General features: G+C 40.7%; 1 protein-coding gene across 5 annotated transcripts in view; it reads left to right on the top strand.

The window, feature by feature from the left end:
• Window positions 1-2,317: 2,317 nt before the first annotated feature.
• Window positions 2,318-13,683, top strand: part of RALYL (RALY RNA binding protein like) — a 358,154-nt gene continuing 346,788 nt past the window's right edge. For 3 of the 5 annotated variants that reach the window (XM_088055199.1, XM_088055203.1, XM_088055191.1), the window contains exons 1-2: window positions 2,366-2,401; window positions 3,328-3,414. The gene's annotated coding sequence lies outside the window, so the exon portion shown is untranslated. Of the gene's footprint in view, window positions 2,402-3,327; window positions 3,415-13,683 lie in introns of all 5 variants that reach the window. The other 2 variants (XM_088055205.1, XM_088055194.1) reach the window with 1 other exon arrangement.

Below are 13,683 nucleotides of genomic sequence, written 5' to 3'. Positions count from 1 at the left end.
TTTTTATCTTTAAGGACTTCCTTTGGTTTGCTTTTTTGTTTGTTTTAAACCTTCTCATATGTACAGCTCTACTCCTGGGAGCCAAACATAGCAGGGGGAGAAAATTATGAAATGACAAAACAAGCCCAGTGCCAGAATAAAAAGCAAGCAAGAAACCATAATTGGTTATGTATATTTTTAAACTTTGGCCGGTGTTCTTTTTATAATTTATAAAAGAAGTTGAGAGCAAAGAAGAAAGGGAGAATTTCTTTTCATTTTCTGTAAACACTGGGGAAGAGATACAGGACAGGAAAGAAAGAAAGAAATGGTCAGGGCAAGGGAAAAATCTTTGTGTGAGGATGTGAAGAAGGCAGGCTGGTGCCCTCACCAGTCTTTTATATAGCAGGGCATCCTCTGACTGGTCAGAGTAATTTTTGTAGAGTATTAACCTGACTGTATCTCCTGCCTCCTGACCTGGATGAAAAGAGACAGGTTCTTAAAAAAACAAAAAAACCACAAGGTGCCTGAAGAAGAAGGGGGGAGGAGGGAGTAGTGTAATATTGGAAAATACTGGCTGGACTGCTCCATCACAGTGCCTAGTTGCCTAGTTCACTTTATTCCCCTGTTAATTTATCTCTTGTGGCTCTTCCTTCTACTGCTGAAGCAGTAAATAAGTGAGTTTGTGGGTGATTGTTAGCTGTGAACATTTTGGGGGGCAGAGAAGTGAGGACACAGCCGAGGTGGCAGGCTGTGGTCTGGCAGTGCTGAGCAGGTTTTGCTTCAGCTGGAGCCGGAGCAAAGCTGCTCTCAGCCCCAGCCGCCGCTCCCTGCGACTGCTGCGTTTGTTAATCAGGAGACAAGCGAGGAGAGCTAAAAAGGGAAAAGCAAGCGTCTTGAGGGAACTCTCAGCAACAGTAGCACACTGTCTCCTCCAGTGTATTTTTTGTACGTTAAAGGAAAAGGGAGAGAGAGCTGCCATCCGGCCAGCCACGGAGCTGCTTCAGGGCCGCACCTGAGTGCGGAGGGGCTCGACCCTAAACCCTTTCACCACTGCGGGCAGCTGCGGGCTGAGGGGCCGCGGGAGCCTGCCCACCCGGGGTCATCCCCGGAGCCCCCTGCCCTGCGCCACGCTGCCTGCGCCTGCGGGCTGCTGTCGGGAGCGGACCCAGCGGTGAACGGCCCCCTCCGAGAACACTTAATTCCCACCTCGGCCAGTAACTTTGTGATGGGAAGCATCAGCCCTGCGGCTGGAAGGAGGGAGAAGCGGTGCAGCTGGGCAGAGGCCCGGGAACAGCAGCAGTAGCGGATGGGACCCACGGTACCTGTCCTCTCCCCCGCTGCAAATGGGAACCGCTCTCCGGAGGAAGCCGGAGCAGCGCTGCCCAGACGTGACTGGGCGCACAGTGACTGCAGCCCCGGCGCTCGGCACGGCGGCACCCCGAGCTGCGCGCACACCGGAGCAGGAGTGGCACAGGGGAACCCCTCCGCCGCCCCGCTGCACCGGCGGTGCCCTGGAGCTGGCGTGACAACAGGGGATGCCCCTGCCTGCCTTGTCTGCCTGCCGGGCTACTCCGCGCACCCACGCCGAGCCGAAGCTGCGGGAGGGGCACTCCCGCACACACGGAGGAATCAGGGCTGGCATCCCGCGCAGAGGGCGAGCCGGGCTGCGGGCTACCCCTGCCGTGCGCGCACACGCGGTAGCCCCGGAGCAGTCCCCCATCCCCCGCCGGATCGGAAGCGGGGGGGGGAAACCCGGGCGCACACGCCTCGGAGCCCGGTGCCGCACCGGGCCCGCCGCCGGGGGCACCTCACCCCTCACCCGGGCAAACCCCGGCGCTCCGCTCCGCCCGCAGCCGGCTTCACTCCCGGGGGCGAGCGGCGCTGCAGCGGCGGGGCCGGGGGCGCCGCGGCCAGAGGGCAACAGGCGGGCGGGCGGTGTCGGGCGAGAACTTCGCGCAGCGCCCCCGAGCAAGTTGCGCTGCCGCGCAGGACGCGCCCCCGCCTCCGCACCCCGCCCGCGCGGCCGGCAGCGTGCCCGCGCTCGGCGGCAGCGAGGGAGAGAGTGAATGAGCGAGGCGGCGAGGGAGGGAGCGGAGCCTGGCAGAGCCGAGCGCGGGGGCGCCCGGCACCTGCCGGGGGCAGCGGCGGCCGCCGCGGCGCGGGGCGGAGCGCTGGGCGGCGGCGAAGCCGGGCGGCTGCGGCGGGCGCGGAGCGGAGCGGGCGGGGCCCGGGCTGGGTCCGCCCCCGGCCCCGCCGCTGCGCCCTCCCGGCTGCGAGTCCGCCCGGCTCCGGATCACGTGGCGGTTGCCGGAGGCAGAGACTAGAGAGGAGAGAAAAAAAAAAGCGCCTCATTCCTTCTTCCACCGCCATACTGTATTTTATAGTAACTCTCATTTTTATTCCTCCCTTTTACTCCCGCTCGGTGAGTACCTTTCCGCTGACATTCTTGTCCTCCTTTTTTTGTCCTGTTTTTTTTTTTCTTCCTTTTGTTTTTTTTTTTGTTTCTTTTTTTTCTTTTTTTTTTTTTCTTCCTCTTTGATTATTGTTTAAATGGATTTGATCTTTTGCTGATGACAAGTTTTTTTTTCCTAGCATGCGATGGTTACTAAACTGTGAGCAAAAGGTGCTGCTGGGGCCGGGAGTCACTGGGAATGAAAAACGATAATATTAATAACACAGACTTGCCAGTCCAGCAACAACTGATATACATTTAGTAGCTATATATCTATATATGCAACTGGTTTTGTTGTGACACAGAAAAGCGATGTGAAATATGATGCTTATTTTTTAAGGATAAGAGAAAAGGCATGTTTCTAACTCTTTTTGCAGAGGATTTTTTTCTGGTGTAGTTTTATTTTTATTTTTGGGTGTTTTTTTAAGGGCTTTTTTTTTCCATAAAGAGATGGGAATTGCAAATGCATTTTACAGCAATGTTTACACAGAGTTTGTAATCTTGCAATACTGGTGGAAGCCACAGAGCAAGATGTTAATTTTATTATTTTTGTTACAGTTTCTTTTTTTTTCTTTTTTCTTTTTTTTTTTTTTTTAACAGTGCAATCAGCAGGGGTTTTTTTGTTTTTCCTCTTCTTCAGTTTTTGATGCCTGTTTATAATGTGAAACTTTTCTTGCAGCATGTTGCAGTCATCATTTTTAAATACTTTTTTTTCCTCTCTAAAGATAACAAAGCAAAACAGAAAGCCAAAGAGATGATCCTTACTTTTGCACGTTTTGCACCTTCACTTTTTATTCTTTTGCCAGCAGTGTTTTATGATGGTTATTGTTATCATGATGATGATGATGATATATATATACATATATACAAATAAATACATTTTCAAATGATGGCAGTGGAAGGTTTTCCTGGAGAATGAAGTGCGGTTTGGTTTCCTTGTCAACGGAAGATGAAGTGAACAACTGAACATCTCCCCAGTGCAGGTACTTCATCTCCTTGTAGGCGTTTCCACACTGTGTAAATTACATTGTGAGAATTTTTTTTTTTTTTTTCCCAAACAAATCTCCTTCCACCCCTTTCTAAAGGTGTCTGTGCAATACACACGAGGACTGGATTAAATATCTCTGCCTTGTGGTTGCTTGGATGTGTGCAGAATGTTGCACTAATTGATCCTAGGTCGGTTAAAGCTGAAGAGAGGTGTTTTACGTGCTGTGCTGTATAGAGGGGAAGTCAGCTGGGGGAAAAAAAAAATCCAGACACCCCTCCTCTTCTCCTTGCATTTAAAAAACAAACAAACAAACAAACGAAACAACCAAAAGTAAAGCCCAAACCGAAACTGGATGGAACCTTGAGATCCTCAGTATGAGTACAAATGCTTACAGGACTTTAGACAAAAACAATAGCTCCGGCCCTGTATTGTGGTGACTCGTGTGTTTGTGTGTGTCTGTTTAAATTTATCCATTAGAGAATAGCTGTGAAACAGCAAAGGAGGCTCCCTCGGAGAGCTGGCTCCCTGCCACATGAGGCATATTTTGTAGCCCTAAGGGCAGAAAACCCTTATATCCAACTTCTGCTCCTCATATTAAAAAGGCGTAAACAAGGCAGCAGGTTGCCTCTTATGACTCTAATTCATTGGGATGGAGATTAATCAGAAGCTGATATTTGCTTGAAGGTGTTTCGTTTTGTTTTGATGATTAATAGTGCCACTGGCTGACAGGGAATGGGAAACTGTTACTTTCTGAGATGGTTACTGAGAGTTCAGGATTGGAGGAGAAACTGTTACTTTTCACTGAGAGCACTTAAATGCTTAACAGAGGCTGCCCCTGATGTACAGACAGGATATTGGTTCTGTAAAACACAATTTGGAAAGATTTTTCCAGATGACAGGGTGGGTTGGTTGGGGGGTTGTTTTTTTTTGTTTTTTTTTTTTTTATATTTGGTGGGGTTTTTTTTCCTCCAGAAAGAAATATGGTGTAATATTATGCTAAAGTTCAAGTAGTGAATGTTCTGCAGTGTTTTCTGTTGTTTACTTTGTTGTGATGGGATTGCTTACTGTATTTTATATAAAGAACATTAAAGGATCTATAACTGACTATAAGGATATGCCTAAGTTGCAGGGTATATGTTTATTTTGTCACTGTCATGTAAGCAAATATAATTCGTAGAATTACAAGTGCATTTGGAAATTTGAGGCTTCTAATGATTATGTTTAAATTATTGCAATGTAACAGCTTTCTTTAAAGTAGAAAGTGTAAGAAGTGTATATACAATGCAATTAGTCATGCTGAAAAATAAATAAATTCATTTATCTTTGTAGAAACATAACTATTATGAATTTATACTGATTTTTTCCAGTTTAACTGTAATAAAAATATTTCCCACATATTTATGCATGACTTCTGCTCTGATGTGTTAAAATACTTTTGGCAGCATAACAGGGTCAATAATTCATGTGTCTAAAAACCAGTTGAGATATTTACATCATAGATTATGATGACTTTTCCAAAATAGTTATGATCTGTTGGGTCATTACTCCACATTTTAAAAAGACTCAGCCTGCTTATTTTTTCATTATTTAATTTGAAAGCCATTAAAAAAAAGAGAGATTGAAACTTTATTCTACACCCCTCTATATATTTCCATTCCTCCTTATGTTTAAATGAAGTGCTTTCTTTACATTGTGTGAAACTCCCAGTAAGCAAAATATTTTGATACTGCGAAAGCACTGAAATCAAGTAACTAGGCTAGCAGTTTCCAGAATGATCCTTTTGTCCTTTCTTTTAATATTGCAGGTGTGTTGTGTGAGTAATTTTGTACAGATAGTTGCTGACTGAAGAACTAATCCTGCTCACCTAGTCTTATCTTGAAGTCTGAGGAAGTGCATTCCTAAAACTTTTTATTTAGCACCCAGATTTCATCCACAAAACACCTGTTGTCTGAGTAGTATGGTAATTAATATACATACATTTCATTTGCAGCATCCTGAGGTGGTAGGAGTTCGTATATATCAAACAGCCTTAGGACATTAAAATAGGAATAAAGGAGCCAATTTTGAAAGAGGATCCTTCTACCTCTGTGCAGTATGTGGGCAGAGTAGGATTTGGGTTGGTGGAGTTGGTTTCAGCTTGCTGCTTCTACTGTTATGCTATGACTAATGTTCAGAGTGTGTTTTAGAAAGCCATAGTTAGTGTCAAAGACAATTGTCCTTTTGTGCTTTTGAGATTAATAAAAATTTTGTCTACAAATTGCAGCTTTGTATCTACAAGTGATGATATCATTATACTCCTTATATAGTATGAGATATAGTCATACTGCCCTAGCTCCTGAAAGTGGTGAGTGTCCCGACTGAAATGACGTCTTCTATTTCTCTCTACGTCTGTTTTGGTATTCAGGACAGCATAGGAATTTAAGATACCTTTATAAAGGGTTGTAAACAGAAATCTTTGGAAAGCAGTTTTTCTTTTCTTCCTCCATAACTACTATTATCAGTGCTTACTTGCAAATGGAAAAGGACAAGTGAACAGAAAAGAAAAGCTGTATAGTGTTCAGTCTGCTGACTCATGAATACATGGTTTTATCTGCTGTAGTGGCCTGAACTGGCAAAAGAAGAATATCTTCTTACATTTTTCAACATGGGAGATAGAACTACAGTGGCCTGTGGAGTCATGAAGTCTGATTGCTCTGATACTAGGCTGGTCTTCTGATTTTGTTCAGCTTCAAAAAGCTCTGGTTTAAATTTAGCTGGGGTATCACTCTCACTGCACCTCTTGAAGTCAGGGAAGAGGCTCACTTTTCATGGTTTTAGAAACACAATTTCTGTCCTAAATTTATTTTCAGAGAGTTTATTCTCCTTTATTTTTTTGTCCCACTGCTGACATTAAACAATAAGTCTCCTTCTCCCTGCCTTTGCTCTTCTGAATAGTAAATGTTTTAGGGAGCAATTGCAGCTCCTTTTCCTTCATGATTTCTGGGTTTAACTGGCAGAGGTTCCCGAAAGTGTGCCTGCTGTTGGGAGGGGATGTTGAGACTAACTCTGCCCAAAATCATGCTGCAGCAGAAACAGGGAAGCTGCACTCGAATCTTCTTCTGCCCAAACTGGTCTGTTCTGCTTTCAGCTGCAAATATGGCAGTCTGATTTCTGGCTCTCACATCAGCCCAAATATTTCCGCCTGAACCTCACACACAGACATGCCTTCTGGTGAAACGGGGTTTGCACCATGTGGACCTTCCCTTCACTCTGCCTAACCAACCTGAATTTCTTTGATTATACTGCAACAGGAAAGAACTCTTGGGAATTTCTTCTGCAGCACTGGTTTCTAAACTCTTGAGAGTTTTCTACATACTGTCTCAGTATTTTGTACTCATAGCAGGGAAGGGAATGTGAACAGGTTTGAGGTGATGCTGTATCACAGACTATCTTTTATCAGGTATAAATGTGTAAGTTGGCTACAGTGTTCTTTAAAATTTTTACCTTATTAGAGTTTTTGCAGGTTGCTTATATCTTAGCTCTCTAGTCTTCTAAGATATTGTTCTATGGCAGTTTTTTTCTCTTTTACAGTGTATTTTTTCTTATTTTCTTCCTTCCCTGCATTTTGGGTTTTAAAAGATAAAAAGATAAAAAAGCTGAATAGTCTTTAAAGTGTAGGATTACACAGACTGATAGGTCTGCCCTCAGATGAACGTTTTAACTTCCCTTGGTCTGAGAGGATGTGGTGCTCTGTCAAATTCTGAAGCCAAATCCTGTACATTTTAAGTACTTCCAGAGTATCTGAACAGAAGGCTAAAGTTAAGTATTTCCTGATGAAAAATTATGTAATCTGTGACACTGTCTACATAGTTATCCAGTTTGTAGCTACCTTGAACTCAAATCCAGACTGACAGAAGAAAACAAAATGCTACTTCTAAGTGGTATGAAGATTAAAATGCAACATTTTGACCTTTGTGAAGGTACCAGTCTTATTTTATGATCTTTAAGCAATTACAGGAGTAAAATGGCTTGAAGATTATTGTTTTGCACATACACACATTAGAATAATTTGTACCTTTTTCCCCGTGATTTTTCTATTTCAAAATGACACTGTAATCTCTATAATGTACTTAATCTTTCAAAAGCATTTATACTGCAGCTTTGGCAGTATTTTCTGAGAAAGTTTATTTTTGAACAATGAAGTGTGATTTTTTCATCTCAATGAATCATCTGCCAACAATTAAAAAAAAAAAAAAATCAAGTAGACCATCAAATTACTTAGTAAATTTCAGGTTACTTAGTGTGAATAAAATTAATATGTTTTTATTCTTGTGGTATTCTGGAATAAAAATATAGATATGGAGATGAATAGACAGAAACATAGAGAGATTTTTAAACATTTTTTAATGGGATAGAGAATAAACAAAAATCTTATGTTGCTAATCCTTTGGGGCTTAACCAATACTCTTGTTTAATAACTAAGAGTTTAACTTTCATGGTTTTGGATTTATACAGATGTATATTATCTGCTGCCTCTTGACAAAAGCTACAGAGTAAATAAGTTACCTCTTGGTACATTGCTGTGTGTCTCCTGGCTCTTTGTGTCCTGGCTGGCCTGCCAGGATGTTGGGGCTCAGCCATTATGCAGTTGCATTTCCATTTCAGGAACAGAGTTGTCCGGGTTTCTTTTTTCTCTGATGCAGTTCTTTCATTGTTATGGTAGTAAGAAGAATAATTTCTATTCTGGCTTGACTGGCAGAGGTTTGAAGAAGCAGAGGTGGATTTCTTATGAGTGATGACCAACAGTGGGTATAAATGTGGTGGAATATCAATGACACTCCCCAGACTCTTTATTTTTATTTTGCACACTCACAAGTCTGTCTCCTAAAATACTCAAAGGTTTGATTAAACTTGGTTTATACCAGTGGTCCTTCCCAGGTGGCATTCTCCTGATGTCAGTGATTATTGCCTGTACTGGTGTGCAGTCTCTGAGCAACCAAGTCAATGTGGAGCTCTGGAAAGAGCTCATGCGTTCTATAGTTAATTTTATAGTCCTCTGAGAACTGCTTGCAGTCCTTTGGACATGTAATAGCTTATAAAAGGCAGTAAAATCCATTGTTATTATTATTATTATTATTATTATTATTATTATTATTATTATTATTATTATTATTATTATTATTATTATTATTATTATTATTATTTAAAGAGACCATAAATGGTACAATGATAACTCTTGGACCGCAGTGATTATTGAATAACCTGGTGAAAGTCAGGTCCCTGTCTTCCCACTGTGCCCCATACCAACAGCCTTTATTTCAGTCTGTTCAGTCACTTTGGTTGCCTTCTTCAAGGTCCTCCCTTGAGTCAGTCATGTTCTTTGTGGTGCTCAGGGTCAACAAAAAGGGGATATCTGCCACAAATCAAATATCAATGAGATTCTTAATCTGACTGAAATGAGGCTGAATTTGTTCTGTAGGCAAGCATCTCCTTAGCACAGTTCATTCAGTAAAAAGGTGTCTGTTTCTGCTCAGAGTTTTGTGTAGAAGGAAAACAGGACCTATTATCAAAGAGCTATGACACATCTTGTTAAATCGGGGTAACTTTACGATTTGTAGGAGGCACTGCACATGTAGACCTTGCATGCAGTGTTTTTAGACTGACTGAAGAATTGGAGTTCCTGTCTCAAAGAATTATATTTGCGTGGTGTTGACAATGCTAGTTTTCCTTTCTGTTTTGTGTTATAATGGAGTGCAAAAGCACTAAAATGTTTGCACTATCCCAGATATGTTCTTTTTTAGAAGAATACAAATGAGAGCAACAAATAAACCCTTGTGAATTTTTGCACTCCAGGCCTGCACTCTAGGCTTACTGCATGCTATCAGCTCTTCTTGTGGGTACAGGGAGTTACAGTAATAACTCACTGACTTTTTACAATGAAACACTGTGCTTTTAGTAATTGCAGCAACATGCTTCTGAGCTTGATCTGTAATGCAAGTTACTGTTTATAAAAGAAAAGTGATTTCTATCTAGTTACATTATTTTGTCAAATAGTCTTTCACACAATAAATATTAGGATAGAAGTAATATAAGATTTAAAAATGTGCTGTGCAAACTGTCATGCAGTGTTATGAAACACTGAAGGTATAATTAAAACAAAACTTCCTCTTTGGGTACCTTTAAAAGGGATTAATGCTACTGTTTTCTGAGTAGGACACACACTTACACAGTGCTACCCATTTCTCATCTTGTACTTGCCACTGATTTCACAGAATAAAACCCAACACTTGAATAGGTCAGTTTTCGAATGTGCTTTCTACTGCATAAATTCACATCCACTTTGTTTTCCCAAACTGAAGAAGGAGGATGCAATTAACTTTTCCTCCTGCCTATACAACTTCCAGTTAAATGGGAGTTCTTTAAATGATACAAGTTACAAGACTGGCTCTGGAGAGGTTACCATCTTCTGCTTGGGCTTTTGTAAGTTGTAGACAATTAATACACATTATGAATAATGAAAAGAGAAACTGCATTTATGCCACTTTTGCTTTACATGGGAATTTAATAAGGACATTGATGCTATTTTTATTATTTATTATTTTATGAGAAAAGCATACTGGCTTAACAGTTGTCAGCACGTGCCCTGCTCCAGTAGGTGCTGTAGAAATAGAAAGGTGCAGCAGAATTAGGCCCTGTTACTATTAAAATCAGTGATACATATGCTGGTCAAAATTTCATGTCAAAACACTTTTTTTTTTCCTGTAGATTTTTGATAAAGTGGTTCACACAAAAGGCTCTATTCATCTCACTTAACCTTGCTGTTTAAAAAATAGGTTTTTAGAGCTAAGCTAGTCATCATTTTAGCCATCTAAAAGTTAGTCATTGAAGTCTAACACAGTTGCTCAAGGCTTTGTAGTCAACAGAGATAAATATTCTCTTCCTGCAGAGAATTACAGATTACATCCCAACAGAGGCATCATGGACAGCTGAGATGAACAACCTCCCTAAAACACCTCTCTTTTTGCGCTGATGAGAGAGAACCTAGATGGCCTATTTAAAATAGATTCCTAACTTTTTGATGGATGAAGTTAAAGGAGATGAATTGCATGCTTCCCAATCCTTCACTTCAAATCCTAATTTTGCAATTAAATATTCGGTTAAAAAGTTAAATTTTAGCCACTAGAATCTTCATGGCTTTAAGTTGTAACTTGAATTTATATTCAATTGCTCCAGCAATTCTTTTCACAGGAGTACAAATGTGTTTCTCAATATTTTAAATCAGTTCCAGACTATGACAAAATTCCAAGGGATGTCTGATGGGGCCAAGATTTCACACCTTTTTTGTACCACTTCACCCAGTTTTCTGTCTTTTTATAATGTGATTCAACACCAATTAGTCCTTCAATGAGTTCTCCTCACAGTGTCCTATTCTAAAATCCAGGGACTAAAGCTGTTGTGTACAATCATGGACCTAATTTCAAAACCTTTGAAAATTACTGAAACGGAAGAATTATGTAGGTGGCAATGGAATCAGCTAATTGTGCTGTATATATGAATCATTGTACAATATATATGTATATAGTTGCAGTTAAAACAATCATTAGTACATCAGCATCAGAGATCTGAATTTGAAAGTTCTAGGTGTCTCTGAAATTGGATTTTGAAACTATGAAAGGCTTTTTAAGTTTGTGAGCTGAGATCATTCAGGCAATGTAAGGGAAATATTTTGTTATCGATAGCATGCTGCTGATATCTTTGTGTACACGCTTGTTTTTAAATATTCCAGTAAAACCTGTACTTTTGAATACCTGATAGATTTTAGTTTTCCCTGTCTAGGTAATTTTTTAGTGAAGACTGGAACTTTGTAAGACTATTAATGTCTGTAAAATCAGCTCTTTGATACAGTTTACTTCAGCTCCTTGCTTCTGACCTGTCCCAAGTCATTGCGTGTAGCAGGATGCCAAGAAACGGCCAGTTCATGACACTGCACAGTATGTTGTGATATCATCCCCTCTTTTTCCATAAATTATGAATTCTGTTATTTCAGAGTGTTATTTGAATAGATGTTTGGGCTTTCTGTAAGATTTTCTACAGGTACTGAAATATATGAAAATAGTGTACGTGTTTCCAGCAGGGGTTTTGTCTTATTCTTGGCCTGGCATTAGCTGGGTGCCTGTGCAGACATTATTAAACTGCTCACACAGGCCATGCTTTTCACTGACAGCATAGTATGAAACCAGGCTAAAGCTGAATCCAAATTAGAAATGAACCATTTGGTATTATAGGAGTAAGCACAAAACTCAGCGTAGTGAGAGTTAATTGCCCAAATACCACAGTATTATTACCATGATAAAGTGAGCTGTAGCTGTAAGCCCTAACAGCTATAATATAATGATTTGTACAGACTCAGAAATCTTATGGACTTGTCAGAATAGAGAAGGGAAGTTAAAAAGTTGGAGTTCTCAGCACTTTGAAATAACTGTTTCAAATAAGCACAGTAATATTATCTGAGGACTATAAACTGTTAGTTGCAGCTACCGTGTCACGTTACACACTTCATCACCCCTTGGTCTTTGTTCTTCACATTCTATTTATATTTTGAACCTAGTTTTTTGTACTGTCCCTCAAAATTGCATTGTCTGAGCAGTGTTCACATAAAACAGATTTACGAGGATAAAACTCTTTGCTGACCTCATGGAGTTTTCACCTCTTTTCCTGCTTTCATTTATGCACCATAACATTTCCTTTTTCACTCTTGCGTCTCTGCTCAGAGTTAGCAGCACAGTGTTGTCACAGGAATATAAAGGTCTCATGACCATCAATTGTCAGAACACAGGCCCAACTGAATTTCTCAGTGAGAGTAGGGCATATAAGCCAAACACAAGTTCAGTGTCCCTGGTCTCTCTGCCTACTGCTCGGGGTGAGTAGGTAGTCTAGGCGTCTTGACTGAGGATCACTCATTTGGAGACAGGCTTGTGAAAGGCAAGATTGCAAGAAAAATAATTGCAGATCAGTTTAATTAAACAAACTATTTTAGGGATGCAAAATTTATTTATATTTAATTTGATGTACACATTCAGGTCATATATAATGTGACCTTTCATCCCAGAAATTTAAAAATGGGTTCAGAAATCGGTAATACTTGGTCACAAATATTAACAAATGTTGTAAATACTCATCATAAGCAGAATAGGACTGGTCAATCCAGCTATAGAGACCTGTGTCACATTGATCTGCACTGATAGAGGAAAGCGTATTTTCAAATGTTGGGTGTGTTCATTTGAATTTCTGGATCTTTTTTATCTTTTATTTGTATTTTTTTTTTTTTTTTTATTTCAGACTTGTTGGACCTTCCCTCCTGCTCTGGATCTTTCTCCTGGCATCAGCACAGCTCAGAAGGATGAATGAAAAGGAAGCAATAGGAGAGGGATGGAAAAAGGGAGAGTAGAAAAAGGAGGGGGGTAGAAATAAAAATGGAGAAAAAAAAATCCTTGTGATTCTGCTAAGGCTCCAGACAATGGGGATGTTTTCAATCCCCATTTTTCCTTACCTTCCCCTGTAGCTCAGGCTCCTCTCTCTTTCTAATTTAGTGTTCATCACCACTAGAGATATTTCATTTTTTTCTAAAATTAAAGAATGAAACCACAACAATTAAAGTGTTGCAAACAAGAAAGTATACCCACCTGCTCACAAAGTATAGCATGACACAGTTCATGTAAGTGGTTCTTGAAGTAGCATTATTTTCCTCCTAGTAGTCTTACATCTTTGACTATGAAAGAATGAAATGGTTTCATAGTTCAGGAGCAAGACAAAACTTAGATTTCTTGTTGCTTTTGCACCACACTTCAACCCTTTAAATCAGTTTGCACATGACTGTGTTTCATTTTTATTCATCTGAATCCAAAACCAGACTTTCCACTGGTCTTTATTTACTTATTTTTTACCTCCCCTTCCTTCAAAGCTTTACTTCCAGGGGTCCTTCTTACTCTTTATCCTCATAGGAGAGTATAAATTAAAAACTATTCCTATTCTTCCATTTAGTTTGAATTTTGAAGTGTATTATTCAGCTTTGTTGTTCAAATACTCCCACCAGAATAAAGAATTCTATCTGATATTTTCCTGTGCAGTGTGATGCAGAGTCAGAAAAGGCACAGGGTACCCATGACTCAGTGCTGGTCTGGCTCTTGGCTTGCTCCCAGTGTTTTGTCTTTCTTCCCAGCTGGAAGGTAGGCCACTGTGAAGGTGGAGGACTAAAAGGACACTTTGGCTCAGCCTCTTTTCAGTC

The sequence above is a fragment of the Pseudopodoces humilis genome, chromosome 1 (assembly GCF_049639895.1).
Source record: "Pseudopodoces humilis isolate 2021_Gansu_Grassland_sample_001 chromosome 1, ASM4963989v1, whole genome shotgun sequence".
Taxonomy (NCBI): domain Eukaryota; kingdom Metazoa; phylum Chordata; class Aves; order Passeriformes; family Paridae; genus Pseudopodoces; species Pseudopodoces humilis.
This window is presented reverse-complemented; position numbering and strand designations above follow the sequence as displayed.